Source organism: Salmo salar, chromosome 08, assembly GCF_965601325.2.
Source record: "Salmo salar chromosome 08, fSalSal1, whole genome shotgun sequence".
Taxonomy (NCBI): domain Eukaryota; kingdom Metazoa; phylum Chordata; class Actinopteri; order Salmoniformes; family Salmonidae; genus Salmo; species Salmo salar.
This window is the reverse complement of record NC_138298.1, coordinates 16,197,917-16,207,746: the sequence shown is the minus strand read 5'-3', so window position 1 is coordinate 16,207,746 and position 9,830 is coordinate 16,197,917. Positions and strand designations below refer to the sequence as shown.

General features: G+C 44.6%; 1 long non-coding RNA gene across 1 annotated transcript; it reads left to right on the top strand.

Annotated features, from left to right (window-relative positions):
* Positions 1-279: 279 nt before the first annotated feature.
* Positions 280-4,881, top strand: LOC106610155 (uncharacterized). The gene is made up of 2 exons (XR_001329857.3): positions 280-733; positions 829-4,881. It is a non-coding gene; the product is annotated as an uncharacterized LOC106610155 (long non-coding RNA).
* Positions 4,882-9,830: the final 4,949 nt, after the last annotated feature.

The following is a 9,830-nucleotide window of genomic DNA, read 5'->3' as shown; positions in this document are numbered from 1 at the left end:
GTTGAATATGGTCGGTGTCAGTAAACGTCTGCAAAAAAGGTCATTAAATTGTTGCCAGCAGCACAGTTAGTCACCAACGCCCTAGATAACATGGAAATGGCCTAACCAGCTCTGCTAGGGCGAGTAAAATGGTCAGAGTGAGGTGTTATCTAGCTAGCCCCCCCTCCTCCAAAAAAGTGTTCTCTAGCAAGCCATCTGTTATGGGTGACACAGTGATGCCATCTGTTGGTAAATGTTAATTACTGCAACTCCAGTGTTTTACCGGTGTGCTTGGGATACCCGGATGTATTGCAATATACTGAACAGACTGGTTACTCGCATCAATGCCTCTGTCTCGTCATTTAACATTCAAACATGGTGTCAGAGTCGGATAACTAACCATGCTTTCCGCAAATTAGAGTCACCTGTTCTGGTTTACCCCCCCAAAAATGCTTATTTGAGTAAAACTTCGCCGGAATTGTCCTTAGCTAGAGTGAGTTGCTAGTTAGCTTCAGTGTTGTTAGCACCGGTTAGACATGGCAGCGAACATTCTCCCTCCCGCCGTTATGAAGTTCAGCGGTGATTGGAGCACAAACTGGGATACGTTTAGAGGTGAATGGGAGGACTATGCACTAGCAACAGGACTTTCGGGAAAAGGACGATGAGGTAGTGGCTGCCATTTTGAGGACTATAATGGGAACTGAATGCCAACACGTATACAAACACAACCTGAACCTAACAGCAGTTCAGCAAGGTAACGCTACAGCTATTCTTGATGCTCTTGAACATTACTTTAAGCCAGCAAAGAATGTTATTTACGAGTGTTATGTTTTCGGTTGTTGCAAACAGGAGGACGGGGAGTCCATTGACAGCTTTGTCACTAGGCTAAGGGAAAAGGCAGTTACATGTGACTATGGTGCTTTAAGGGATGAACTGATCAGAGATAAGATGGTGCTTGGCATAACTGATGAGGGCACCAGCAGACGTTTGCTGAGAGAACGTGACCTGACACTGGTCTTGGCAGTGGAGACATGCCGTGCAGCAGAGCTTACTGATATATGGATAAGGTCCATGGAGTTAGAATGGCAAAATATGGACAATGTCAATGCTACATTCAGGCAGCCAGTAAAGAAATTCCCCTTTGCCACAGCTAATGCTAATACTACAGCCAACTCTGCAGTAGACAACCCCAATACATGCCGATAGTGGCATTTCTCATGGACGGGGAAAAGAACACTGCCAGCCTATGGAAAAATATGCAAATCCTGTGGTACAGCTAATCACTTCGCAAGGGTCTGCATGAAAAGAAAGAAAGGAGGGTAAAGTGCACTCCATTGAAACAAACACAGATGAAGGGAACAACAGCACAGAGGATGTATATGCTAGCAAGTGTATAGTGGCAGTAAGGGCAAAAGGACAAAAGTGGTTTGTCACTCTGCTACTTAATAATAAACCACAGCAATGCCAGCTAGATTCAGGGGCCACATGTAACGTTATGAGCCTTAAAGATAAAAGGAGGCTCGCGCCCAGAGACAAACTCACACAGAGTAGCACCAAACTGAAACTGTATTCAGGCCAGTTCATGACCTCTTTAGGCCTGTTAGTGACAGTGTGTTTTATGTGGCCAGAAACACACTCTTGAGTTTGAAATAGTTGAGGCTAGTCAACAGCCATTACTGTCAGGTTCTACATGCGAGCGCCTTGGGCTTATTAACTTCACCATCCCAGCTGATCTTAACATTATAGACAAAGTCCAGGCTGGGCCCCTAAGCAAGGAGACACTCCTAAGCAAGTATCATGATGTCTTAAACACACCGGTCGAGTCAGTTCCCGGCGAAGTCCACTTTGAGTTGGACGCAGCAATCCAGCCTATCCAGTGTGCACCCCGCAATGTACCAGTGGCCATGAAAGCAGCTACGAAGGCTCAGCTTGACAAATACGAAGCAGATGGCCACATCATATCCGTCACCGAGCCTACAGACTGGATAAGTAATATGGTTGTCGTCAAGAAACCAGACAAGCTACGGATATGCATTGATCCTAAACACCTCAACCAGGCTCTGAGACGTTCACATTACATTATGCCCACGTTGGAGGATGTTCTTTACAAGCTCCCCAAGCCCAGAGTCTTCACGGTCGTGGACGCCAGAGATGCCTTCCTGCAGTGCAAGCTCGACGAGCCCAGCAGCTACATGACCACCTTTTGGATACCCTGGGGCAGGAAGAGGTGGTTGAAGCTCCCCTTTGGTGGCTCCAGAGGTGTATCAGCGGAAACAGCACGAGCTGTTGATGGGACTCAGTGGCGTGGAACCCATAGCAGATGACATCCTCGTAGTGGGCTGTGGAGACAGTGATGAGGAGGCAGAATGTGACCATGGCGCCAAGCTGCTGGCCCTGATGGTCAGATGCAGACAGGTCAAGCTAAGGCTAAGCATAAAAAAGCTTCAGTTTAAAGTGCCAGAGGTTAGCTTTCATGGGCACATCTTGTCCTCCACCGGATTGAAGGCGGATCCAGAAAAAGTAAAGGCTGTCTTGAAAATGCCCCACCCATCTGACGTGAAGGCAGTGTAGCGCATCGTCGGATTCGTCACCTACCTGGTCAAGTTCCTACCGTGGCTCTCTGAAGTGTGTGAGCCACTAAGGAGGCTCATGGACAAGGACACCATCTAGCATTGGCTCCCAAAACATGACGCAGCGGTGAGAGAAATAAAACAACTGGTCACCCAGACACCTATACTGCAATACTACGATGTGTCAAAACCTGTCACGATTCAGAGTGACTCAAGCCAGTATGGACTGGGCTGTTGCCTCATGCAGTAGGGCCAGCCTGTGGCATTCGCCTCTAGGGCACTCACTCCAACAGAGCAGAACTATGCCCAGATAGAGAAGGAGTGCCTCAGCATTGTGTTTGCATGCCAACTCTTCCACCACTACATGTATGGGTGCGACAATTACCGCAGAGGCAGATCACAAGCCCCTTATTGCTATATTCAGCAAGCCTCTCCTGAATGCCCCGAAACGACTGCAGAGCATGCTACTGGCCCTACAAAACTACAACCTCAAGGTGGTGTATAAGCCAGGGCCAGAGATGTATGTGAGTGACACGCTCAGCAGGGCTACTGCATCAGGCACTCACACACGCTCCATGCAACAACACACAGTGTGCAGCTTACAAACAGAGCAAGTGGATGTTGAACACATCAACCAGGCTGACTACCTCAATGTTACGGACCAGCGCCTTATACAAATCAGACAGCACACAGACAGGAACGAGCAACTCCAGTCATTGAGGTCTGTGATTCTGATGGGATGGCCCGACTGCAAGGAAGAAACTGCTTTAGCCATCAGAGATTATTGGCCAGTCAAAGAGGAGCTCAGTGTTCAAAACGGAGTAATATTCAAGGGTCAGAGAGTCGTTATTCCCCGCTCTCTGCGCCCTGAGATGTTGGCGCGCGTGCACTCAAGTCACATAGGAGGTGAGGCCTGTTACAGACAAGCATGTGACACACTGTATTGGCCAGGAATGCAGAGTGAAATCAAAGACTGTCAGTAAATGCACAATCTGCAATGAATATACCATTGAGCAACAGAGAGAGACGATGATGTCCCACGAGCTACCAATGCGCCCCTGGTAGACATTAAGTCTAGATCTCTTCCAGCACAGTGGCAAAGACTTTCTGCTGGTAGTCGATCATTACTCAGACTTCTGGGAGATTGACCTCCTCCCCGACCTCTCAGCAGAGACAACGATCAAAGGCTGCAAGGCTCAGTTTGCCCGCTATGGCCAGCCAGATAGGGTAATTTCAGATAATGGACGCCAATTCTCCGGATTTGAGTTCCGAAAATTTGCTGCAGAATGGGAATTTGAGCACGCCACTTCATCACCACGACACCCAAAAACTAATGGGAAGGCTGAGTCGGCAGTCAAAACCGCAAAGAACCTCTGCAAAAAAGCTCTGCGAGAGGGCAAAGATGCCTGGAAAGCAATCCTGCAGTGGCGCAATACCCTGACAGAAGGCATGGATTGCAGCCCGGCCCAGCGCCTCATGGCACGGCGTTTAAAAGCAGCTCTACCAGTAGCAAGCACTCTCCTGGAGCCATGTGTGGTGACAGACGTGCTGGTGAAGCTACGTCACAGAAGACGGGTCTCCAAGTTAATCTACGACAAATCAGCAAAAGACTTACCTGAGCTCAGGGTGGGTGAAACGGTGCGAATGAAGCCACTACCAGGGGACCGGACAGGCCTCTGGAGACTCGGATCCTGTGTACAAAAAGTGGCACCACGCTCCTACTTGGTCGACGTGAATGGATCACTCTACCGTCGTAACAGGGTTGACCTTCAGATTGCTGAGCCAGTACCTACTCAGAATCCTGATGGTCATAAAGACCATCATGACAAAAGACGGAACCCCAGCAAGTCACATGGGGCCTGAGGCACTGGGCGAAGAGCCGGGGGATCACAGGTCGGCCGCTCCCTCGCCCATCAATACTCCCCTTAGACAGTCAGGTGACACGCCTGTGCGGGAACCGCAGTCCACGCAGACAAGTCCCCTGTCTTTTCACGTTGCGGGCGTCTGTCCCAGCCACCAAAAATACTTAATCTGTAGGTTTCCCATTAGGGATTGTTAACAGACAGAGATAAAAGTGAAGAGTATCAAAATGTGTTAAGTTGTTAACTGAAAAAATAAAAAACTGTTCATGTTGGAAATTACTACTAGGTTTGTTTTGTTAGTGAATTGACAGCTCCTGTCTTATTTTATAAAAGGGAAGATGTTATGGGTGTAAGATGGCACAGTGATGCCATCTGTTGGTAAATGTTAATTACTGCAACTCCAGTGTTTTACCGGTGTGCTTGAGATACCCGGATGTATTGCAATATACTGAACAGACTGGTTACTCGCATCAATGCCTCTGTCTCGTCATTTAACATTCAAACACCATTGTTAGCTTGGGTGCTTGAACGCGGTTGAATGCTCAGACCAACCCTACTCCTCGGCCAGAGCGTCCGGTGTGCGCTCTGAACGCTCCTAATTTATGAACGGACAATCTGACAACACTCTGGATTTACGAACGCCCAGACCGCACTCTGGCACTGAATTTACAAACAACCGAAATCATAAAAAGTTTACATAGCATAACAAATGACTAACAAGCTAGCAAAAGGTTGCATAGCAACAGCATCAACTTCCGGTGGACAGGTGAAGCTCTAGTACGCTCAACTAGTTTGTTTACAGTATTCTAACTAAAATGAACTAATAGTACACAGTATTTTAGTATGGGTATTCGAAAACAGATCTGGATTTCTAATAAAATAAATCCCTACAAACCTCACTGCTCCCAAACCCCCCACCAATCCCACCCTAATCAAATAAACTCTCCCTTTCTACATCATACATTACACAAAATAATAATACATGTTAAACCGTTTCGTCTACCATACACACATTCCAGTACCATCTTACCCTATCAATTTCAAAGAGGAATTAAATCCTGTATGCCCCAATCTCATCCTATACATCATAACTTCCTCCCTTCTGTTCCCATTACAACACTGTCTCCGTACAGATTTCTTTGTAAAAATGTCTCCCCTTAAGACTTTTCATCCCCTTGCCTCTGCCAGCAATATAACCCATTTTCCCTAATCAATATTTACATTTCTCCTCTAATTAACTGCACCTGTATATCCACAATATGTTTCACTGCTTTTTTGCCATTATATCTACTATATCATTTAAGTAACGGGGCGGCAGGTAGCCTAGTGGTTAGAGCGTTGCAAGGTTGCAAGATCGAATCCCCGAGCTGACAAGGTACAAATTTGTCGTTCTGCCCCTGAACAAGGCAGTTAACCCACTGTTCCTAGGCCGTCATTGAAAATAAGAATTTGATCTTAACTGACTTGCCTAGTAAAATAAAAAATAAATAAAACTTCTGTATGGAATCCAACAAAACTGAATTTCAATACCATTTTTTTCTCTTTGTAACCCCAACAACAGCGTCATTACTTCTACCCATGAATCCTCTCGTTCTGACTTTTCAGATCTTAAACTACACAACTGATGCAGAGTCCTAACATTGGTTGCACCTCTATCCATTGCAATCTAACAATTATCACAACCATTTCCGTTGAATATACAGATAAATTACTTTATTTTCTTCAATCATGTCAAGATCAACATATAGTCTTGTATAAAACAACGGTGGCACATTTCAAATTGCCACAAATGGCCCAATAACAAAGGTCCCCGAGTCTATGTTCATCAACCCTTTTCCCAATCTCTGGGGCTCCCTCTTTTGACATTGTTCATATTCCCAGCAGTCTTCCAATACTGCCAGCATAGTATCTACAGGCTATCTTAACTCGTCTAAGGGATAGTGGCATTTCTCAAGAATCTACTTGAGTGTAGTTTTAAAACGCACCATCGCACATACTGTGTGCCCTCGCTTGCATCAAAGCGCAACAGCAATGTAATAGCCGCTGAACCATATACAAAGCACCCATAGTCAATGGACGATCTTATCAAAGTATGATAAATATTCACTAAAGATTAGCATTAGCGCAACGACTGGAAGTTTATGGGTATCTACTAGCATGCTAGCAGATACAGATACCCATAGAGTTCCAGTCGTTGCGCTAATCCTAATTTGCATTGGCTCGCGAAACTACCTCTAGCTTCCATCATACTGAACAGAGATATAGAAATGGTATCCACAAGTTCATCTGATGCTGGGGAAGTAGATAAAGCGCCTCATAGCTAAAATCCCGAAGTATCCCTTTAACCTTAAAGGAAAACTCCACCCAAAAACAATATTTTGGTATTTGTTTCATTTGGTCCATTGTTGACATAGTCCCAAAATATGTTGCTTGTCAGCAATCAAATTATAAAATGTTTTGGTATTTTCAAAATACAGAAATCATCCTTGTATGATGCATTTTGCAAAAGTTAATCCAGAGATTCTTACCATCTAATGTTAGCTAAATGTGGAAATTAATAAATGATCTACATTTCTTTAAATTGACAATTCTGTGAACTGTTGAACAAGTTTTAAATTGACACAATACCTGTTAGCAATGGTGTCAGCTAGAGATGACGTGCAGGAGCTTGCAGGGATTTGTAGTTTTGTATGATGTCTACTTTGATGCTAATTAGCATTTTCGAATCAGTAAATAGAGCCGAAATATGTTGATAAACGTTTTTTTATTTATTTAACTAGGCAAGTCAGTTAAGAACAAATTTTTATTTACAATGACGGCCTACGAACAGTGGGTTAACTGCCTTGTTCAGGGGCAGAATGACAGATTTTTACCTTGTCAACTCAGGGATTCGATCTTGCAACCTTTCGGTTACCGGCCCAACACTCTAATCACTAGGCTACCTGCCACCCCAAAAGTTACCTTGTCTGAGAGAGATTTACATGGTTATCAAATGTCATGCCAGGGTAAGCCTACACGAAACACAACCCTTAAAAAATCCCCTATGGGAAAAATGGTGGGAAAACGATTTGGAATCATTTCCCTGTTTGACTGCTATGTTTTATGGGTATTATGACACTTCCACTGGGGCTCTGTAGTCTCAAGGCTTAAAAATCCTTCTTTAACCTTTCTCCTCCCTGTCATCTACACTGATTGGAGTGGATTTAACAAGTGACATCAATAAGGGATGATAGCTTTCACTTGGTAAGTCTCATGGAATGAGCATGTGTTCCCAATGTTTTGTACACTGTGTGCATGGGCCGTGTGCTTTTTCTGCTGGTGTATCCTAATGTATCTCCTAGCTGAGAACCCTTTCTCCCATGTGCACCTTCAGCTGGTGCGAGAACCTCTTCTCACTCTGGGGGCAGCTGTAGGAATTCGCCCATGTGGACCCTTTAATTACTCTTCAGGATGCCAGCCTCGAATCAAACTGTATTTGTCACATGCGCCGAATACAAAACGTGTGAAATGAAATGCTTACTTACAAGCACTTAACCAACAATGTAGTTTAGAAAAATAAGATTTACGAAAAGATTTACTAAATAAACTGTTACATTACAGCCTTATTCTAAAAATTATTAAAAATATATATTTTCCCTCAATCTATACACAATAACCCACAATGACAAATTTACATAAGTATTCAAAACCCTTTACTCAGTACTTTGTTTAAGCACCTTTGGCAGCGATTACAGCCTTGACTCTTCTTGGGTATGACGCTACAAGCTTGGCACACCTGTATTTGGGGAGTTTCTCCCATTCTTCTCTGCAGATCCTCTCAAGCTTTGTCAAGTTGGATGAGCAGCATCGCTGCACAGCTATTTTCAGGTCTCGCCAGAGATGTTTGATCGGGTTCAAATCCGGGCTCTGGCTGGGCCACTCAAGGACATTTAGAGACTTGTCCCGAAGCCACTCCTGCGTTGTCTTGACTGTGCTTAGGGTTGTTCTGTTGGAAGGTGAACCTTCACAGTCTGAGGTCCTGAGCGCTCTGGAGCAGGTTTTCATCAAGGATCTCTCTCTGTACTTTGCTCTGTTCATCTTTGCCTCGATCCTGACTAGTCTCCCAGTCCCTGCAGCTGAAAAACATCCCCACAGCATGATGCTGCTACCAACATGATTCACCGTAAAGATGGTGTCAGATTCCGTCCAGAGGTGACGCTTGGCATTCAGGCCAAAGAGTTCAATCTTGGTTTCATCAGGCCAGAGAGTCCTCTAGGTGCCTTTTGGCAACCTCCAAGCGGGCTGTCATGTGCCTTTTACAGAGGAGGGGCTTCCGTCTGGCCGCTCTACCATAAAGTCCTGATTAGTGGAGTGCTGCAGAGATGGTTGTCCTTCTAGAAGTTTATCCCATCTCCACAGAGGAACTCCGGAGCTCTGTTAGTGTGACCATCTGGTTCTTGGTCACCTCCCTGACCAAGGCCCTTCTCCCCCGATTGCTTAGTTTGGCCAGGTGGCCAGCTCTAGGAAGAGTCTTGGTGGTTCCAAACTTCTTCCATTTAAGAATGATGGAGGCCACTGTGTTCTTGGGACATTCAATGCTGCAGAAATGTTTTGGTACCCTTCCCTAGATCTGTGCCGACACAATTCTGTCTCGGTGCTCTATGGACAATTCCTTCGAACCTCATGGCTTGGTTTTTGCTCTGACATGCACTGTCAACTGTGGGACCTTTTATAGACAGGTGTGTGCCTTTCCAAATCATGTCCAATCAATTGAATTTACCACGGGTGGACTCCAATCAAGTTGTAGAAACATCTCAAGCATGATCAATGGAAACAGGATGCTCTTGAGCTCAATTTCGAGTCTCATAGCAAAGGGTCTGAATACTTATATAAACAAGGTATGTTTTTATTTTTTATTAATTTGCAAAAAATTATACAAAACCTGTTTTCACTTTGTCATTATGGGGCATTGTGTGTAGAATCGACTTTTTATTTAATCCATTTTAGAATAATTCTGTAATGTAACAAAATGTGTGAAAAGGGAAGGGGGTCTGAATACTTTCCGAAGGCACCGTATACATGACTGGGAATACAGATATGCTGGTCGCAGATAAAAAAAAATGTTTTATGTAAGGGCGTGGATGAGAACCAGTCAGTATCTTATGTGACCACCGTTTGCCTCATGCAGCGCGACATCTCCTTCGCATAGAGTTGATCAGGCTGTTGATTGTGGCCTGTGGAATGTTGTCCCACTCTTCAATGGCTGTGTGAAGTTTCTGGATATTGGGGGGAACTGAATACTTACGTAAATAAGGTATATGTTTTTTTATTTGTAATAAATTAGCAAACATTTCTAAAAACCTGTTTTCGCTTAGTCATTATGGGGAATTGGGTGTAGATTGATGAGAATATATTTTTTAAATCAATTTTAGAATAAGGC